The sequence below is a fragment of the Ailuropoda melanoleuca genome, chromosome 12 (genome assembly GCF_002007445.2).
Source record: "Ailuropoda melanoleuca isolate Jingjing chromosome 12, ASM200744v2, whole genome shotgun sequence".
Taxonomy (NCBI): Eukaryota; Metazoa; Chordata; class Mammalia; order Carnivora; family Ursidae; genus Ailuropoda; species Ailuropoda melanoleuca.
In genome coordinates, this window is record NC_048229.1 from 71,464,552 (window position 1) to 71,486,391 (window position 21,840).

Consider the following 21,840-nt stretch of genomic DNA (forward strand, 5'->3'; position numbering starts at 1 on the left):
CTGCCATGGAGGAGAGGAGACAGTACCTTGGATGTGAACAACTAGAAAAGTGGCAAGAAAGCAGATCAAGAAGAGACGGAGCCTCAGCCAAAGCTTGGAGATAAAATGAGCAAGTCATGTTTCAGAGTCTATAACTGTGAGCACCTTGATAGAGGAGAAAAGAAGACACGAAAGTTGTGAAAGGTGGGGACAGAAGGTTACACTGAGGCAAAGAATCGTGCATAAGATAGAGACAGTATCCGGTCTACTGCATAAAATGAAATTGGGGAGACAACTCTTCTGATATTCCCTACACTTAACATGGTGCTTAATGTGTAGACAGCTTCCCATAAAAATTTCAGGGTGGGGGCGCCTGGGTGGCGCAGCCGTTAAGCATCTGCCTTCGGCTCAGGGCATGATCCCGGTGTTCTGGGATCGAGCCCCATATCAGGCTCCTCCGCTATGAGCCTGCTTCTTCCTCTCCCACTCCCCCTGCTTGTGTTCCCTCTCTCGCTGGCTGTCTCTGTCAAATAAATAAAATCTTTAAAAAAAAAATTTCAGGGTGAAATTAGCCCCTATGATGAAGGCATTCTGACCAACACAAATGTGCATGGCATCAAGAGATTATTAATACTGATGAGGAGACACTTTTCAAAGGAAACTTATATAGGACTCCTGAGAGAGGAATAATAAATTGAGGGTCTCCAGCAACTATGAATGCTGTTGTCAAAGTTCAGAAGGCATTTCCTTCTCAAAAACAATGAAGGGAAACTCATTCCACTGATTTCTGATCCAACTGGGGATACTAAGCCAAAAGTGAAAGGGAAATAGAGGTTAATACGTGGCCCTTTCTGGATTTCAGAGTCAAGAAACACACCCTGCCTTACAGCCACAGCCTCCCCTAAAAAAATAAATAAATAAAAAGGGAACACTCTTTTATGAGAAAGCAATAAGCTTTATATTCCTCTGAAGCTAGGACTCACTTTCAACTGTGGGACAACACAAGCTTTGGAACCAGACAGACCTGGGTTCAAGTCCCCGCTCAGCCACTTGCCAGCTCTGCCACCTTGGACAAATGACTGAGCCTCTCAGTAAAGGGCTGAGGCAGCCAAAGTGCCCATCTCAGATGACTTATGAAGAGGACAGGAATAATGTACAGTGAAACCCGATTACCCTCATGTAAGTATCAGATCAGACACAAAATGATCTCACTTCGAGCAGACATCAAAAGCCAAGTTGCTGATTCCATCAAGTTGAAAATCCCACAAAGACTTCATCCAGGATGTCCACTGGTTCTTGATGTTTATCTCTTTCCTAACTCCCCCTACAAATGTCGTGCTGCCTGCACACGTAGAAGTTTCTCTCCTCAGGGTAATCCATACTTGCAGATTGCCCACAGCTGTCCCGACCACATGAAAGCCCCCGCCACTCCCCAGTGACCTCCTGGCACGAGGTAGTCATTCATCAAATGCTGGGAGCTCGGCACCAGACACACCATGAAAGGTTAGCCCTTGGTTTTACTGCGTTGGTATTAGCTTTCCCTGTCTGTGGCCATTTGCACAGTACAAAGCTTTACACTGTTTACAAATGTTTCAGAGTCCTGGCCTTTTCTTCTTTTTGACTCTTAGACACTTGCATCATTAATCTTTAATTTTCACTAAAAACTTCAGTCAGCAATGAGAATGAAATCCTGCCTTCTGCCACAAGCTTCAAGTCCTGTCGGACTGTATCCTTCCAGAAGAGGTCTAGGAGTGATGGGGTGTGTTGGGGGAAGAACTGCCATTCCCCATTCTATACAAAAATTGGGACTTTTTTTTCTGTGACGCTGTGTCTGCATTTGATACCAGCCATACCTGCCAAAGGGCATTTAGCGCAGTGTTTACTAGACTGTGAGCATTCAACAAAGAGCTGTGGTTGTCTATTAACTATTATTATTACTATTATTATTATTATTATTATTATTATTGACTGTATTCAGTTATGGCTATTTCCCTAGCTTGGACGCTTGAGAAAAAAGGAAAAATGTGCCAAAGATAGGAAGTAAGTTCTGAAATAAATAACGCTTTCATCCATAGTAACTGTTACACAAATAGCAGAGCAGTCAATGAAATAGCCCACATCACGATCTGGTCCAAGCTTCAGAAGCTGAACATGGACATGGTACAAATTCATTTTCCTTACGGATGTCATATATGAATGAGGAAAAATAAGTGGCATACGTTTTGTGAAAACAGAATTGTTTTCTTCTTGATTGCTTTTAAACAAATTTTAGGTCAGCACCATCAAACACAACATTCTGTGGTGATGGAAAGAAAAGTTGCATGACTAGCAGAAGAGCTGACGGGTACATCCATGTTCTTAAAAAATTCAACATGAGCTGATGATTTTAATTAAATTTCATAAGATCACATTCTGTGATGTTTATATACCATACTTTGCACAGTTAATCCCTGACCTTTTTTATTACAGTTTATTTGCAATTAATATTAATAATTCAAAAGATACTTTGGAGATATTCCAATATACACTGAAAATTAGGAAAGTTACCCATTTTCTCAATAATCCTAAGCTCTTAGAGTTTTGTATATCATCTAAGACTAACCAGTGCTGATCCATTCAGAAGTATACCACTTGGATAGAATTATTACATCCTCATTATATTATATCCTTCCCTGTCTCTGAATTCTGGTTTATTTTGATCACCAACAGTGCTGTTTATGCTGCCCAGAAGTCTGAGCGAGAACAGAAGTTCCAGCCCTGGAAATGATGTTACAGAGGGTACACGAGTGGAGGGAAATGTCCTGGGGAGGCAGGTCAATAGCACAGACCTGCTACTGGGCCCCCCATCCCTGCAGGGGTGCCTGCTGCCCCCTGGTCCAAGAATACTGCCCTTGTCACTTTCCATGGGTCACAGAAGGAACCTCCATTCTCTCTGCATACCACTTTGTACTTCCAAGTATTATCACCTCCACTATCTTATCTGACCATCACAATGACCCTGGTTGGGGGGGCCCAGTTGGGTGGAGAATAATACGACGTTCATAGTTGACACAATGATGCAGAGATAGCCACTTGTCTAGGATTACCTGACCATCCCACAGCAGCTCTAGGATGAGCAGTTAGGTCTCACAGTTTCCAAGTCCACAGGTCTTTTGCTATACTCCATTTCCTCCTGCACCCCAAGAACAAAATCGGGCAGCTGTTTGGATTTATGAATAGCAATAATGCCAGAGGGTTATGTATGCTGACTAAATTAGTAATTAAGGAGTTCTGGTTCCAGGTAACAGGGAAGAAACACCCCCCACCCTGCCTCTCCCACTGTATATAGCTATAAAACACAGACGCAATTCAAGAAGTAGCAATTTTAGGACTCTGCAAAGTAAACAGTGGCACACAGATTGGGGAAGAGATCAGAATTTGAAACACCACTGAACCGGGGGTGGCTTTTCCATGTCTTTCGCCCCAGTGTACCTTGCCTTGAACTCAACACTCCAGACCTGGCAGTAGATAGAACACAGCTGCAAGAAAAGCCACCTCCTTCGGGCCTGAGGTCCTCCACAGGGGACTTCTAACTCCAAAGGAGAGTATGGAAATGTCAAATGTCCCATTTTGTTTTCTGCTTCATTTTTCTGTTTTCTCACACTCCCAATCAATTTTGTAAGGGTGGGGAAGTGACCCGTCACAGGAGCCCATGGGAGTCAAGACTGAGGGAAAGGCATGTTTCTGTCAATTTGGTGGAGATGCAATCCCAAGAGGGTGGGGGGCAACCTTCATTTTTCTCTCTCTGTCCTCCCACCATGGTCCCTACGCAGCCGACCAAAGTGACTAATCCCGTTTTCTAGACAGAGGACCAAAGGGAAGAGCCCCCCGAAAACCAAAAAAACATTGTAGAGATCACAAGGAAGGAGAAACTCAAGAAAGAGATCCATAAATGTGTTTAGGAACACTTAGACTCAACCCCCCCCAACCCCAGTGAATGCTTGGATCTGATCCCATCCAGTACAGCAAGCACATCCATCAATGAACAAACCCCCTTCCAGGACCCAGACCCGCCACTAGGTGGAGCACATGCAGGACAGATCCGAGGAACACTGGAAAGCTTTGGAACACTGAAGAACATTAGAATCACAGCCCACAAAACTTGGGGTTTGACCACAAACAGGTCAACGACTAAAAACATAATAAAACATCAACATTCTCCAAGGATTTTAGAAATACCCAGAGTCTCTTAATATAGCATTAAAAAGGTTCAGGATACAGTCCAAAATTACTCAGCATATGGCGATAAGGGAAAAAATGAACTCAAATAAGCTAAGACAATTGCCAGACCCCAACACAGTGGTGATACGAATGTTGAGATTATCTGACAAAGACCTTTTAAAAGCTAGTATAAAATTCTTAAGCAAATGCCTATAAACACTTCAAAGCCAAAGGAAATACAGGCATTCTCAGGAAAGGAATAGAAGATATAAAGAAGAATCAAACAATTTTAGAACTGAAAAACACAACTGAAATAAAAACTTACTGTGTGCTTAACAGCAGAATGAAGACCACAAGAGAGAGCCCATGAACTTGAAGATGGGTCGATGGAAATTATCCAATCTGAACACCGAGATAAAGATGGAACAGAGCCTTGGGAACCTATGAGATAAGAACAAAAAATTTAATGTTCATGTGACCAGAATCACAGAGAGAGGAGAAACAGTATAGTACTGGAAATTTTTTGAAAGAATAATGATTGAAAACTTCCCAAATTCGGTGAAAGACATACCTGAGTAAACTCCAAAAAGTTAAGAAGTACAGACAAAGAACAAACTCATTACCTGTAAGAAGACAACAATTAAAATGACTACAGATTCCTCATTAGAGACCATGGGACCATAAGGTAATGGCACCATATTTTCAAGGTTTTGAAATAAATTAACTGTTGATGCAAATTCTCTAGCTGGCAAAAACATCTTACAGAAATAAAAGTGATATAGACATTCTCAGATGAAGAAAAGCACAACAAAACAAAAAGAAATCATTTAGAACAGACCTGCTTTAACCAAATTGCTAGAAGAAATTCTTCAGAGAAATGATACCAGATAGAAATCTGGAATAACAATAATGAAGAACAGCTTAAGAGCCCATTCTTGTCTTGAATCCCTTAAAATACATTTCAAGGTTAAAAGAAAATTAAAACGTTGTCTAATGGTGTTTCCAATATAGAGAGGTGTACTATGGGAGGCAAGTATGACATAAAGCTGGGCAGGGGGAGTACAGAGCTGCATATGGTGTAACATACAAATGTATACGATACAAACGGTGGCGAGGTGTTTGCATGCCACCAGAAATAGTAAGCTGCTGATTTTCAGTAGACAGTGGAAAGCTATAGCAAGCTACCTAGAGATCCCCTAAAGAAACTACTTAAAAACTTTACAAAGAAAGAATAAAGATTTAAAAAGAGAGTTAAAAAAAATAGTTTTTTAAATGTTCAAATAACCCAAAAGTAAGCAGGAAAGGGTTAACAGAGGATGTGACCAAGACAGAGACTGTGGTCCTTATTTTCCTGACAACAACTAAAAAACAGGTGAGTATTTGCATTTTCTGATAAAACTCCTCAAGGACAATATAAAGCAGCACACTCTTCCATGAACTAACAGTGATGTCAGCAAAGGCTTCCAAGAGGGGATGATCTCTCAATTAAGAGTGGGGGCCTATGTGGGGGCAGGATAACCCAAGAGGATGGGACAGCAGGAACGAAGACCCCACACAGGGAGAGGGTGTTGGTGGAACGAAGACCCCACACGGGGATAGGGTTCTGGTGGAACGAAGACCACTGTGGCTGGAGTCATGAACAAGGAGAACCAGAGATGAGAGATGGCGGGGAGACCAGGCGGCAGGATAGTATTGAGCCCAGCTATTCGTTTGGAGTACATTCCAAGCACAGGAAGAAGCTTCAAATGTTGCATTTAAAAAACAAAGTCCCCTTTTTAAGATTTTTTGGGGAAGCTCTGTACCATTTTCCATGACAGCTACCCCATTTTGCACGCCCACCAACAGTGCCCGAGGGCTCCGTCTCCACGCCCTCGCCAACACAGCTTTCATTTGTTTCTGATTGCACTTTTGAGTCCACTTATTTGAGGTGTCTAAAAACAGTCGGACTCATAGATGCAAAGGGCACAATGGCATTCAAAGCTTCAGCAACGCAAGATGAGCAAGTTCGAGAGACCTACTGCCCAGCGCTGCGCCTACAGTTAGTAACGTGTGTTGTTTGGTCAGTACGGTGCACTTACAGATCGGCCCAGATCTCATGTGCGCAGTGTTCTTACCACAACACAATACTTGTTTTTTCATTAAAAGACATTAAAATGATAGGGGGCCTGGGTGGCTCAGTCAGTTAAGCGGCCACCTTCAGTTCAGGTCATGATCTCAGGGTCCTGGGATCGAGCCCCACCCTGTATGTGAGGGCTCCCTGCTCAGAAGGGAGTCTGCTTCTCCCTCTCCCTCTGTCCCTCCCCCCACTTGTGCACGCCCTCTCTTGCTCTCTCAAATAAATGAATAAAATCTTTTAAAAAAATTAAAATGAAGATCAGAATTCATCTGAAAACAGAAAAGAAAGGGTTACTCGGGAGAACCCTACCTACCCCCCACCCAAGGTGGGAGACTCCTGGGCAGAACCTATGGAGGGTAACACAGCAAAATAAACAAGGGGGTCCCAGGCCAGAGCCAGCTTTCTCATTCCTTTGACAGCTGAAGGGTTAGCTTCCCTGGGCAGAAATGTGTACAAATCTGGATTACATCGAACAGTCAGATGCCTTATCTAAAAGACGACAGCCAAAGCTTGATCTCTGGCCTAAGGGGAGAATTAAAAGGTGTTTATGTTTCAGAAATAATCAGAGTCAGACATCTCAAAATTAAAATTCTTTGTCAGCCTATCAATATTTATGAATGTGTAAAATTTCCGACAGCCCCATTCCACAATTTCCATGCATTGCGGGTTGAGAGATGTTTGACCCTGGAGAGAGATAGCATCTCCGTGCCACACATTTCTCACTTCACTCTGCAGAGCAAAGCCTGTTGAAAACTGTGACCCACCTTCTAGTTAAGTTACCCATATTCCCCTTCCTCATTGAAATCAACCAGGCTGAGGTTACTTACAACAGACCTTGCAGGATAGACAAAAGAAATTACGGGTTTCTACGTGTATAATCAATTCCCAAAACCAAGGAATTAATGAAGGACTATTATAGGCCACAGCCAATCTAGTTTGGAACAAAGGCAAGATGTGCATTCGGAATAAAAGGTTTCTAGTCATAGTTTTGACATTAATGTGTCTCATGTGAACTTGGCCAAGCCTTTTTTTTTTTTAACTTCAGCCTCAATTCTGTTACCTGCAAAATAAAGTCATTGTGCATATGCACGTATGTATATGTGTATGTGTGCGTGTGTGAGTGTTTGTGTGTGTGTACAGGTCAGGTTCTCTGGAAGCAGAGCCTGAGACAGGGGTTCCGACGCATGTGACTGAGGGAGTACTGAGACAAACCTCTAAGGCCAGTGAAACAAGATAGAAAGGGATAAAGTGTTGAGAGGATATGATCTCAGATACAGTCTAGCCTTAGCCTGACTCATGAGAGAAGAATAAACAGACCAGGAGCCTAACAGATGTTTTATCTTAGAGTAATCTCCACTTTGAGACAAGGTCAGTCTTTTTCTTTCTTTTTCCCCCTCAGTATTGGACACTGAGGTGTCCCCACAGTAGTAGGAATGATTTCTCCTAGGTGAAGAGGCTACTCTCTGGTGATGATAATTTTTTGGAGAAGGAGGTCAGCCATGAACCCTTAGCAGCCAACATTTACAGAAGGCCAGGAGATGTATACACTGGTCTCATAAAGGAGAGCTGGACAAGGCACTAATATATAGGTCATATATGGGAAGAAGATGTACTGCATATATGCAAATAAAGGTAATGAAGGTGTGTATGCACACACACACACACACACACACACACAATGGGGGGAGGGGAGAAAAAGAGGGAGATAAACTTCTATTCCCTCTATTGGCTTGTAAGGTTAATATGAGAACATGATAAGATAATACTTGAGAAAATACTTGAACTTGCCCCTCATGCATCACAGGCTATCTGGAGTCCATTTTGATCTTCCCTCTGCCTTTGACTGCCCTCCACTGCAACCAAGCTCACCTGTGACTTCAAAGTGGCTATTAGGTGCCTCTTCCTTGGAAGATTCCCACCTCTACATTCTCCTCTGACCACTCCACCTATTGCACTCAGTTATAATGTAAGACACCATTCATAAGGACCCAAGAACGATACCCCGTGTGCAGTACCCTTCTCAGCAGTTAGTGGGCTCAAACCCCAACTCCCCATTTAATACTAATTATGTGACTTTTGGCAAAGTCAAAACCTCTCTACACCTCTTCTGTGATTCCACCAACCTCAAAATCTTTATCATGCATGTGATGGCTTTGTCAAGCTGTGGCTATGTGTCATGTGATGGTTACTGTCTGTGTACGAAGGAGCACATTTCTAGCATCTCCCAGTTAAATAGATGCCCTAATATCCTTGAAACCTCAGGAGTCCTTCCAGAAAGGAATGATTCTACATGGATTTCAAGGAAACAAACAAACAAAAAAATGCGTAGCTCTTGTGCTGAAGGAATCTAACACTGAAGAGAGCAAAAGCACGAAAATGAAGGTGGGGGGTGTAAAAGGCTGGGAGCCAAATGCCCTGGTAGCAGCTGGGCTCAGCAAAGAATGCACAACTATTTTTAGCCTCTATTTGGGTATACTGATTTCCGGAACAATATCCTCTAATTATGGTGTCTAGGATTGTATCCTGCCCTCCCACCCTCACCCCACCAGAAGCAGTAATTTTTCACTGCCTGGCAACTCTTTCCAGGTGCTCCTCAAACCAGACAGGGACTCTCAACCTTCTAGATACACCATCCTGGAACTGGCTTTAATTTCGACATCCACCAAAACACTTTGCTTGCAGCAAAGGGCAGTCTGGATCCTCCCGTCAGCAGGCTGCTCCGTGGTCTTCCAGTACCAGTTGGCATCCAGCACAAAGCATTGGCACCATTTTTGTTGTTGTTTCCAGAACAATACTGCAAAACATACTTCCATCTTCGCGGCTCATGTAGTGGAAAAATGAAGTTTATAGCCTATTCTGGTTACCTACAGCTGCACGTATGACAAGCCATTCCCAAACTTAATGGCTTATTCTTGCTCAATGTTCTGTGGGTTAGCTTGGCTAGCTGGAGAGTTCTGCTGCTCTTTCTTGGGGTTTTTCACGCCACTGCAGGTAGCATCTGGGGCTGGTGTCCTCCAAAAGTTCTACTAGGGTGTTGGTTTAAGTCTCAGAGTATCGCCTGAGTAACAATGTGCACGTGGGGAGGAAGACATCTCAGGATAAGGAGATGAGGAAGAAGCAAGATATGAATACCTGCATCTCATTTTTTTAAACCATGAAAACAAAACAATGAAATCCCAAGAGAGCATCGGGTACCTGCATAACCGCCCTTTGCCTCCTCCTTTTCCACGACTTCTCTTTCCATGACCTCATCAGCCAAGGTTGCACGGTGAAGAATGAGCCAGAGATGACAGGAGGCAGGGAGTGAACATTCAGGCGCAACCTTAGACACACACTTAACGTCCACATGCACACACGTGCACAGGCACACACCACACCACAGTGGGAGGTGAAGGAACGGCTTACGGAGACACTTTCATGAGAATCATCATTTTCTACCCAAAAACCTGAGCCCTCTGCGGTTTATGACATTTCTGATAAGAATCTGTGCTGCTCTGCAGTATGTCTCTTGTCATAGGTTTTCAGCCCTGAAAAGAGTCTTGGAATTCTCAAAGTCCAATTACCTTTCCCAGAGGGAGTGCTAAAAGGGATAAAGTAATGAAAAATGATTATATATTTCTAATTTTCATTGCTAAGGAGTCACAAAGGTGATAAGATGACCATAGATTTTCTTTCTGAAAATGGCATTTCTAGATGAAAAGCCCTTCCTGCCTGCTTCATCCAAAAGAGCGAGCTAATCACCCTTCATTCAAATTTATTTTTTTCCTGTGCGTTTCTAACTGCCTGAAATTATATTATCTTACTGTCTGTCTCCCTATAAAATACAAACTCTATGAAGGCAAAGAATTTATCTACCTTGTTCACTGTATACCCCCTTAATTAGTACCTGGTACATAGTAGGTACTCATTATCTGTTGAATGAATTAATTAACATTCATTTAATTCCAATTAAGTATAAGACACTGTACTATTTGCCTTGTGAGGTTATGCTAAGATGAGGAGTGTCCTCAACAAAACTGCATGTATATTAGTAACTATACTGCTCAAGAAAACTACAAGGGCATTTAGAGGTATAAACAAAGGACTATTAATCGCAGGGAAAACAGTCATTAAGACTATGAATTTGAGCAGTATCCATTAAAGTTCACAGATGTGATTCAGACAAAACTGTAGCACATAATGGGTTTGCTGTAATGGGTACTGTCTGGGATGCCCATTGTCTGAGAATCTGACCTTCTGACTCCATGACCTTGGCTTATTAACCTGTACTGTGTGGAACTCGGCTTCTTCCTCTAGAAAATAAAATTTTTGCCTGGATCGTCACTGAGGTTCCCTTCCATGACAACACGGCAGGCACTAGGCAAGAAGGGGCGGGGTTTTGGTACCAACTCCATAGTAGGTCTGTGGCATGAATAAGGAAATGGTATTAAACTGATAAAGACAAAAAGACCCATAACCAAACCGTCTGCTATCAAGATCTATCTACAAGGATGTTCTAGTGGAGTTAATTATAATAAACAGAGAACCACAAACCAACTGGAAACTTTTTAATTTATTTGGAACTAATTTTGGCCTTGAAAAGGGCAAACATTGCTGAGTTCCCATATACCTATATTATCATATACATATTCTCCCATATACATATTCTCATATGTTCATAGCCACTTTCTCCTCAGTGTCCAAAAAACTGAGTCTTTCTCCTTTCATCCTGCTTTGGTCTAGTGTCTTTGCTCAACATTGGAAAGTCGTCTTCTTCTATTTCTTTGATTATGTCCTGATTTCCATTGTCTCTGTTCTCCCTCTGAGGAACTTCTAGTCGTTGGGAGTTGGGTCCTCATACACTGATCATCTGTGTCAACGGTTTTCCCAGGTTTTCTCTGTATCTTTCGTTTTACATTCCGAGAGATGCTTTAAAATGTTCCTTTCAGGTGCTAAGGAACGTTTTGTTCTTAATGAAGACTACTGTGGCAATAATAGTTTGAGTTTCGGGCAAGGTTTTTCTACCTTGGTACTATGGACATTTCAGGATGGATCACTGGCTGTCGTGGGGAACCACCTTATGCATTGAAGTATTTTAGCAGCATCCTGGCCTCTCTACCTGCTCAAGGCCGATAGCCCAGTGCCTCCAGCCAACACAACCAGAAACGTCTCCAGATACTGCCAATCACCCCAGGTTGAGACCACTCATTTAAAAGAATTCTAATTTCTCCATTTCTTCTTTTTTATAGTAGCCCGCTCTTTTAAATGGCCACAATCACTGACACAATTAGGCTTTGTTAAATTTCTCTTCTGTTCCTTGAATTATTTCTGTCTTCCAGAGCCAAGTGTTCTATTTGTTCATCTTGGCCCTTGTCTGTCCCAGAGATTTCCCTCAAATGTCTGGTGGTCTTGACTCTATGCATTCAACAAAGCAGGGCTTCATCAGGTAATCTAAGTCACTGAAGTGAATCTCTAGGATTGCTTCCTTTCTTCTTTCTTTCTTTCTTTCTTTCTTTTTCTTTCTTTCTTTTTTTCTCTTTCTTTCTTTCTTTTTCTCTTTCTCTTTTTTTTGAGTAGTTTTTTTCCCCTATTGGGACCTCTTCCCTAAATAAGGGACCAGACCAGGAACTCAGGGCAGAGCCTCTGAATAAGGAGGCTTCCCCCAGGCAGGGCCTGTCTGAAGCAGGCAGGCAGAGCGACAGACTCCCTCACCAAATGTCAGACCTTCCTGTGCTTTATTCTGGGGCACTAGCACCCACACCAAAGGTCTGGAGAGTCTTCCAGCACTCACCCAGCCTCCTGCCTCTCCTTCAGACCTCACCTTCTCTAACCTACCGAACCCAAGCCAGGAATGTCTCAGATGTTCCAAGAAAGAAAAATTTCCAAATTTAACTGAACTATTACTGCCTTGGACTCAGCATTCTGGGTCTCTTCTTACAAAGGTCCTTCAATAGGTAAATGTTTAAACAAATTGTCTTACAGCCACACTGTGGAGTACTACACAGCCATAAAAAAGAATCAACTACTGATACCCGCAGCAACTCAGATGGATCTCAGAGAAATTACACAGCGTGAAAAAGCCAACCTCAGAAGGCTATGTAGTGTATGATTTCTGACAAAATTATCGAGGTGGGAGGGGATTAGCAGTTGCCAGCAGTTGGGGATGGAGGTGGTGTGATTATAAGGGGTAGCATCAGGAAGAATTTTGTGATGGTGGAATACTTCTGTATTTTGACTGTGGTGGTGGTTACTTGAGTCAACACGTGCAATAAAATTGTCCCGTCTGCACACATATTCAGAGTACATGTAAAACTGTTGAAATCTGATTAAACTGTGGATTGTACTAATTTCTGGATTGTCAATTTCCTGGCTTTGATATTCTACAAGTTATGCAAGATGTTACCATTGGAGAACACTGAGTGAAGGGTAACTCCCTTCACTGAACCTATATGGAATCTCCCTGTATTTTTTTTTTTTTGGAACTTTCAATGAATCTAAATTATTACAAAATAAAACTATTTTTAATGGGGGTAACTGTGACTCCATCCTCATGACCACTCTGGTTACTCATGACCTTCCCTGACCCACTGAAAGCTCCCTCTCCCATTCTTAGGCAAATAGGGTTTCATTCCTTCTATAATCATTTCAATGGGATTTCTAGAAGTAGCGGAAACAAACTCTTATATTCATATGTGTACAGACAACCATCCTGTATTGGAAACCAATTAAGAGAAATAGGAGGACTCAAAAAGTTGAGTCTCAATCAAAAGCCCAGATTAAAAGGAACAAGATTTGGAGAAAGTAATCTACATTTAGAAGTACATTATTCATTTATTTCCTTAGGGACTCTATACTCCATCCTTGGAATGATGGACAGCAAATGGATGTCGTCGGACCATGTTAATTGTGCATGTTGTAAAATTCCCCTCCACAGAGTTGTACCCTTGACCTCTGCTGAAGATGTTTCCAAGGAACATCTGTATCAGAATGGCTATTGCATGTACCCGGAACTCCTTGAAAAGATACTTTCCCATCGGTTACTCAGTGTCTCCGCTCACATATCTCTATCAATCTCCTTGTTCTCAAAGTGTGGCCCCAGTCCAACATATCATATCACCTGGAAACTTGTTAGAAATGCAAATTCCCAGGCCACAGTGACTCAGAATCTCTGGGGATGGGACACAGATATCTGTTTTAAGAGGGCCCCCCCTACACCAGGAATTTCTGATACCTGCCAGAGTTTGAGAACAACTATCTTAGAACACAGTGATGTGTTCTCTACTGTTGAATAGACAAAGTGGTTACAATGCAAAAGTATTTTTTGGATTTAAAATGTAAAAAAAATACATAGTAATGGGGAAATCCCTTATAAATTTGTTTTTATTCAAACTTTCTGCTACTGGGGAATCTGTAGACTTTAAATTCCTTTTTTTTTTTTTAAATTTTGCTCTTGCTACTAGGAAACTCAGAGCCAAATAAGAAGGTCAGTCATAGTAAATATATTATCCCATAGACTATCACATAGATTTTTTCCTCAGTCTCCTTGCCTTGCCCAATTTCTTATTTTTGTTTTATCGGATTTTGTTCCTTTGGAGAGAAAAGTTATAAATACAGTCAATAAATAAAAAGACTCCTTAACAATAGGCAATGTGTTCTTATATGCTGCCATACGTTCTATTCTGAGTATGAAACACAGATCATGCAGACCGAGCAGATGTTACCAGATATTAAATTGTTTCAAAAATAGATGACAGAGCAGGAAAATTCAAATACTGCCTAGGGGGAAAAATATTTTCATGTGTAACTCCCAGGGATGCTCTTATGAAATAGAATTATTATTGCCCTTTTGTTTAAATGTAAGAGAAAGGATTAGGCTTAGATTTATTATATTAGTTATAACCACTATTGTTCTTTTGGCTTCCTGCCTTTGGGTGATGTTTTCTTGCTCAGAATTATTTTCTGTTTCCATCATCTTGAAACAAACAATATGCATTTCAATTGTCTTTTCATTTTCCCTGAGCCAACAGACCAATACAATTCCCATTTGAAAAAGTTGGAAAATTTTATATGTAACCAACAAAACACCAGGACTACTAATAAGTTTAACAATTCCCATGAAGGCGTTGTATTTTGGGTTTGAATTGCAACACATTGGAACAGCCATTGAAAAAGATACAGTTAAATAAATGTGCAGTTAAAAATGAGATGAACCACCGCAACAATAATTAATAAGTGTTTCTTGAGCAACACTTAAATTGCCTCTATAAAGTCTGAACTTTGGAGGATAGAGAAAAAGTATAAAACATATTTTCTGAAGACTGAAAACGTGACTAACATAGCTAATTACGTTTCCACTGGATAGCACTGCTCTAGACCCTAGCGTCCCAGATCCCATTACTCTATGTCCTTTTATTTTTTTAATTTTTTAAAAGATTTTATTTATTTATCAGAGAGCGAGAGCACGCAAGTAGGGAGAGCTACAGGCACAGCAGGCAGGGGAGAGGCAGGCTCCCCACTGAGCAAGGAGCCCAATGCAGGACTTGATCCCAGGACCCCTGGGATCATGACCTGAGCCAAAGGCAGATGCTTAACTGACTGAGCCACCCAGGGGCCCCTCTATGAGCCTTTAAAATCTGCCTGACTCGTTCTTGAAGACGCTGCCTAAACATTTTCAAGTGGCTGGTCCCACCCAGGCCCCCTGACAACTGGCTGGGTCTTGTTCAAAATCAGGCAACTACACAGACCTTGAAGCAGCTGCCCACCTGCTCCAAAATTAGCACGTGCTAGAGCCCCTGCTGCCCCGCCCCCCAACAACACAGAGCCCCCGGGGTTCAACACTGGAACACTCCAGACTTCCAGTAATTCTCAGAGCACACCCTCTGTATTAGTTTCCTATAGCCGCCACAGAAATCACCATAAACTTAGCGGCATAAAAATAACACGAAACGATTACCTTACCGTTCTGGAGGTCAGAAGTCTGATGACAGACTCGTGGGGCTAAAATCAAGACATCATCAGAGCTGTGTCTCTTCCTTCAGTTTCCAGGACAGAATCTGTTTCCCAGCTTCTAGAGGCCACCTGCACCCCTTGGCCCTTGACTCCTTATAGCTGCAAGGCCAACAAGAGCTTGGCGGAGTCCTCACTTCACATCTCTCTGATGCTGCCTCTTCTCCTGCTCCCACTTTTAAAGACTGCCGTGATTATACTGGGAGCGTCTGAATAATCCTGGCTCTCACCTGTATTAAGGGTTGCTAATTAGCCACCTTATTTCACCGGCAACTTTAACTGTCCTTTGCCACAAAACAAATTTATGAATTCTGAGGGTTAAGACATGGACATCAGTGGTGGGAAGGGAGCATTATTCTGCCTTCCATGACCAGTGAGCCAACAAGTGAGGAACTGGGTGACCAACAGAAGAGGCTGATGGGCTGACGGAGGGAGTGCCCAGCTCCAGGTGATAATGGTTCAGTCCCTCTGAAGCAGCCTGCTTTGGGGAGAACCGTAGGGCAGAGTGGAAGTTCTGCTCCCCACTTACCCCTTCAGCCCTTTGAGTTTCACTCACCTTGTCTCTAGCATGAGGATAATAATGACACCTATTTCATAGGGCGATTGTCAAATGTTACACATGAAAACATATCAGTCAGTGTCTGGAATATAGCGACAACCTAGTAGGCATTGAAAGAAAGAAAATGTAAACGTGATAATAACACTAATAAGGAACATATGTTTCATGGTACCAACGTACTAAGTCTAGAGATATGACACCCTAGATCTGACAGTATCTTGTCAGTCATCAAACGGAAGAGAAAGAACTGAGGTTCAGAGAGGGGAAAGGGTATCATTCAAGTTATGGAAGAAATAAGATTAGAAATCAGCACTGGGTTGGGAGCCATGAGACTCTCTCTTCAGTAGCACTTAGCATCTAACAGAACAGTCATGCCGAGCAAGGACGCTCTGCACCTCACAGATGGTGGCTCTCACGCCCAACCCACTGAGCACATTTCCTTCGAGCTCCGTCTGTGTGGGGCATCTGGGCTTTCTGACGTATGGGAGCTGCTCTCTGTAAACTGACTTCCAGTTTTGTCTTTAGAATCATTGTTTCAGCAAAGTTTCAATGATACGGGGGAAATTTTCACCATATATACAAAGCAGAAACCTAACTGTATGTGCACGATAGCAGCCATTATGTAGAGATAAACATTTTTATTTAACTTGAAATTATTACAAAAAAAGTGTTAATGTTTATCCTGATGTTGCATATGGTGGTGCTTTTCATTTTCTTCTATCTTTTCTATGTTTTCCAGGTATTCTAAGTCAGCTTGATTTTACAGGAAGGGAAACTAGAGGAGCTTATTCTTTCTTACGTTACAATAAGGAGAAAGATTACTTTTTTTTGGCCAGTGATTTTGCTCCCTTGTGACCCCAGATTTCAAGAACCTGGATATTCAAAACAGACATTTCCTTTGAATTCTCAGAAATATTTCTCCTAGCTATTCCTTCCTCCATTTTTAGTGGATCTCTGCTTCATCCCACATTGCTACAAAAAAATAAAAATAAAATGGCTTTAATTCTGACTTTAATACTGACTACTTCAGTAAGCAAGACTATGGAAAACTGAAATGTCCGCATCACTGGAAATAATAAATGAAAACATGCTGTGCACACATCCCATAGTCACCATCATCAGCCTCACTTAACCAAAGTTCTCTGGCTTCATGATGTTTTCCCTCTCAGTTACCACTACATTTATTATTCAGGCAAACTCCCTTCTACTATAATTTCATATCAAATAGAGAAATGCGTTCAGAGACTAGAACTTTAAGTAGGAACACAAGTCCGGTCTCTCCTAACCCACATTCCCCTGGATGCAATTAGTTTAATCTCTTTTCTGAACATGTTCTTAATATAGGCTTTTACCATGGACCATTTTTCATGTGTCTTGGTTTTTCATCACTCAATTCTTGAGTAAGACCACAGACATTAAAATGATAACATATCATGTTGAAATCATGGGTAAGTTCAAGGGGGAAATAACACGCTCCGTCTACAGTGAGAATGAAGGAAAGTGATTACAGATCATGACTGCAACATTTTCATAATATTTTGGACTTGTTTCTTACTGTCACATTTGGGTTAATGGAGTTACATTTTGAAAGTTGGTCTAAGGCATTCAGAGGTCATTGTGCACACGGTGGGGGGTGGGGGGCAAGTTTTCTCAGAGCCAGGGCCTTAGCAATTAAATGGCAGATCAGATCCCTATTACAGAAGGATCCCAAAGCCCTGAAATAAAAGTGGAAAGAAGTTGTCTTACTCCAAAGGGACTATGAATTTAAAAACCTATCTGAGAGAAAGAATTCAAGCCCTTCCTGATATCCAAATGTCAAAGTTTATGATCTTGATTATTAATAATATAGGGCTCAGGGTGCCTGGGTGGCTCAGTGGGTTGAGAGGCCAGCTCTTAATTTCCACTCAGGTCATGATCTTGGGTGGTCAGTCCCGTGAGATCAAGTCCCCTGTCGCGCTCTGTGCTCAGCGGGGAGTCTGCTTGAGATTCTCTCCCTCTTCCTCTGTTCCCCCACTGCTTGTGGGCTCTGTCTTTCTAAAATAAATAAATAAATCCTAAAAAAGAAAATAATAGAGGGCTCTAGGAGTCCCATGACTAATCAGCCTGCCCTTCTCCATGGAGACTCAGAAATTCCTCAATATGGCCCCCATCAGCCAGCTTGTTTTCCTTGCATCCTATATCCATTGACTCTCCCTGCATTTTACCCTACTAACTACTACACTTCTTTCTGTAGTTTCAGCCCCTGAAAACACTCTGACATATAGGAAGGTCATTAGCTGTCAGGACTAGAATTTACCTGATCTCACCAGCCTGTTCGTGTCTTTTAAAATCTTCTGCCTCCATTTTGATAATAATTATTATCATAATCATGTGAATGGCTAACACTCACCAAATGCTTTCCATGTGCCAGGCATTTTTGCTTGATTTACCTCATTTAACTTCTGTGACCACGGTATGAGGTAAGTATCTGTTAGTAAACTCTCTGAGCCTCCGTGTTCTCATCTATAAAATGGGGGCGGCGTGCAAAATGACGATCACATGGCGGGTAAATATTAAGTCTGCGAATCACACCCAGGAATTCCTAACCCCAGGGTCCATGCTCTTTATCACTATACTATGCTTACCTCCTTGCTGTCAAAATTCCCAAGGTCAACCTCATCCATTTAATCCATAGAACTTCTCTTCTAGAGTTCATCTTATTCCAAAAGGAATATACATTCTTTGATATATATATATATAATTTTAAAATAACAGAAAAGTTGCAAAAATAGTACAAGATGGTTTCCAAACACTCTCCATATAGCTTCCCTCAAGCCATGTTGTTTTTTTTTTTTCACACTGTCTTCAGGCTTCGGGTCATCATTGCCAAACTCAAATCAACTAAACCGCAGCATGACAGGGATACAGCCACAAAAACCATCTAATAATTTAATAGTGCCTCACAGGGATGACATGACTTTCCCCTTGGTGGAGGCTCCTAGCTGGCCACCTCACACTTTATCCATTATTATTAATGATTCCCTCTGTGCATAGCACATGGATTGACTGGACAGAGCTACACGTGTTTACATAACAAACAGATCAAGGACTCTTAACTTTGTGGGGTCCTTGATGAATTTAAAGAATTGCCCCTCTCCCTAGAAAATGCGGAGACAAGCAGTCCTACCTATTTCAAGTCGTTTGTTGACTCAGGGTACCTCTCTTTGAGTTCAGTCTAACCTATCTTTGAGCTCAGTGTCTCTGAGTTTCATTTTTTCAAAAGCTAACAATCGCAGTCTGACCTGCTCACCCCGCTCCACTATCTCTTCCTCAATCTTCATAGAGCTTCTCCACATCTCTCACTCTGGGGAGGCTGCCAAAGAATTGTAGAATCCCTCCTCCCAAGACATGGCTTTCAACCACTGACGTGTTGTTGGTTTGAGGCTGCGGAAATGGCCGTTTGCCAAAGAACACATGTAACCGCCACCAGGACAATCTCGTCAGGCAGTGAGGACAGTGGATCCACTTCTCCCACCGCGTCAAAGCCATTACTTCAGGGATTTCCTGATGAAAGGGCAGCCCAGTCGGCTCCTCAGCTACGTACTTGCTGAAGGTCAATCCACTTATCCATGGGGACCCCTGTGACTTCTCAAAAATTAGTATTTATGAGTCTACTATTCTGTCCAAGCTAAACACTCTAAGTTAAATGTAACTGGATTTTTTCTTGATAAAATGAAAGTCTGAAATCTTCAGGCCAGTCGTCTACCAAAGGATCAGGTGGTTATTAATGAAATCACAACACCTAAGAAAGGTCTTAAAAGAGAATCAGGGGACAGTTGGTCCAGTTACTCAGAGCAAGAGAGTGAGCCTTCTTCAGGTAACATGAGACCAAAATATTGATTGCACTTTCAAGTATTAATGGGTTAAAAAAAACTGACAGTTTTTTTCCCCCAGCAATACCCACATTTGAAAAATACAAATTTAGTCTATCCTCAGCATGGTACGACGAAAATAACTCAGGTTTGGAATTAGACAAATCAACCTGAGTTTGGATGTGCCACTTAACTTAGCTATGTGACTTTGCTTAGCCAAATTTTCCTCTTCTCTTAAATGAGGAAATAATGCCCATGAAAAAGGACCATGATGAAGATGAAGTGTGACAGTGTTGCATCAAGGACTGACTCATTAATCTAAGTTCCCTTAGAATTCTTTCCATAACTTGCAGGTGTCCAGGGCAGCAAGAAAATAGAAAATTCTACAACTTGAGACACATCACATTTTGAAATTCAACAGAATTCAGGGAATTTAAGTGATTAAGTGTGCAAATCTCTGTATGCTTGTCAAGTAGTCAGAAGACAACAAAGAACATTTAAACGGATTGGGATCAATTCCGGGCAAGATGGGGTAAGCGCACTCCACCCTGTCTCTCCACCGAATGCAAATATAGCACTGGGCAGAACCAGGGGGCAATTATCTCAGAAGGAAATGGTAGCCAGCAGATAGGGGAAAGCAGAATGGGAAGTATAACCAAACTAGAGGAAAGATCACTACTTTTTCCCCTCTGGTATCACCCAGTCTAGACACATGATGCAGCCCCAGGCCCAGAAGAGCTTCAAGAGAAGACCTGGCTTTCTGGCCCAAGGATTAGGAAACGGGGCTGGGAGGGACAGAGCCAGTGAGGTAAGTCCCTATTTTTTTCTCAGTTTCTGTGCCAGCCACCAGGCAATCCTGCCACAGTGCAGCAGCAGCTACAGCAGAGACTGGGCAGAGGCCTAAAACTGAGGGCAGGGAGTCTCTCTCGAACCAGAGAGGTCGGTTCCAACAGCGTAAGGCAAATTAGCCATTACACTTGTTTTCCTCTCTGTTCTCAGCAAACCAAACATAATAAATTTTTGAAAAATCATACCCAGACACATCATAACATGACCTGAAAACTAAAGATGAAGAAAAAAACCCCACAAAAACCTCTTGAAAGCAGCCAGAGGAAAAAAGACATGTGACCTAGAGGGGAGCAACAACTCACATCACTATGGATTTATCATCAGAAACCATGGACACCAAAAGAAGGAGACCATTCCGAAATTTTTGCAAGTAAAGAACTGTCAACCAGAATTCTATATCCAGTAAAAATGTCCTTCACAAATGCACGTGAAATAGACATTCGAAGAGGAGTCATTGCTACCCAACCCTCTCTGAAAGAAATGCTAAAGGAAGTTCTTTAGACAGAAGGGAAATGATACAGGGAGGAAGCTTGGAACACCAAGAATGAAGGAAAAGCTCAAGAAATGGTAACTATCTGGGTAAGTTTAATAAACTAATCTATTCTTCTCTAATTGGCTAGATAAATATGTATGATGGTGAAGGTAAAAATAATAAGACTGATGCAGTTTTCAAAGTACATAGATGCAATTACACATATGATACAATTATACCTACCCATACATACAAATACAGAACTACAATATAAAGAAGGGAGAGGTAAAAATACCTGTACTGTACATAGTTAGGTTTCTCCATTCCACTTAAAACAGAAAATATTAATTCTGAGTGGAAAGTGGAAAGCTGAGCAGGTATTTTGAAATTCCTAGAGCAACAATGGAAAGAAACTCAGAAAAATTAAAACAAAATACTAAAACATCCAATCATCCAGAACAAACCAGAAAAGGGGAAACCAAGAAATGAAAAACAGAAGAAACAAACAGAGAACAATAAAATGGTATACTAAACTCCAAACATATCATCACAAATACATGAAATTAGTGTCTATTTAAGAGACAGATACTGCCAGAATAAATTTTAAAAATAAATATTCTCTAAAGACCCCCACTTTAAAGGTTATAGTAAAGGATGAGAAGAGATGTACCATGAAAATACTGACCAAAAACAGCTGGAGTGATGCTATGAATATCAGACAAAGACGCTCTCGGAAATAAAGGGGGACGTTATGTAATGATAAAGAGGTCAGTTGACCAACAGGCATAACAATCCAAAGTGCGTATTCACCTAAAAATAGAGCTCCAAA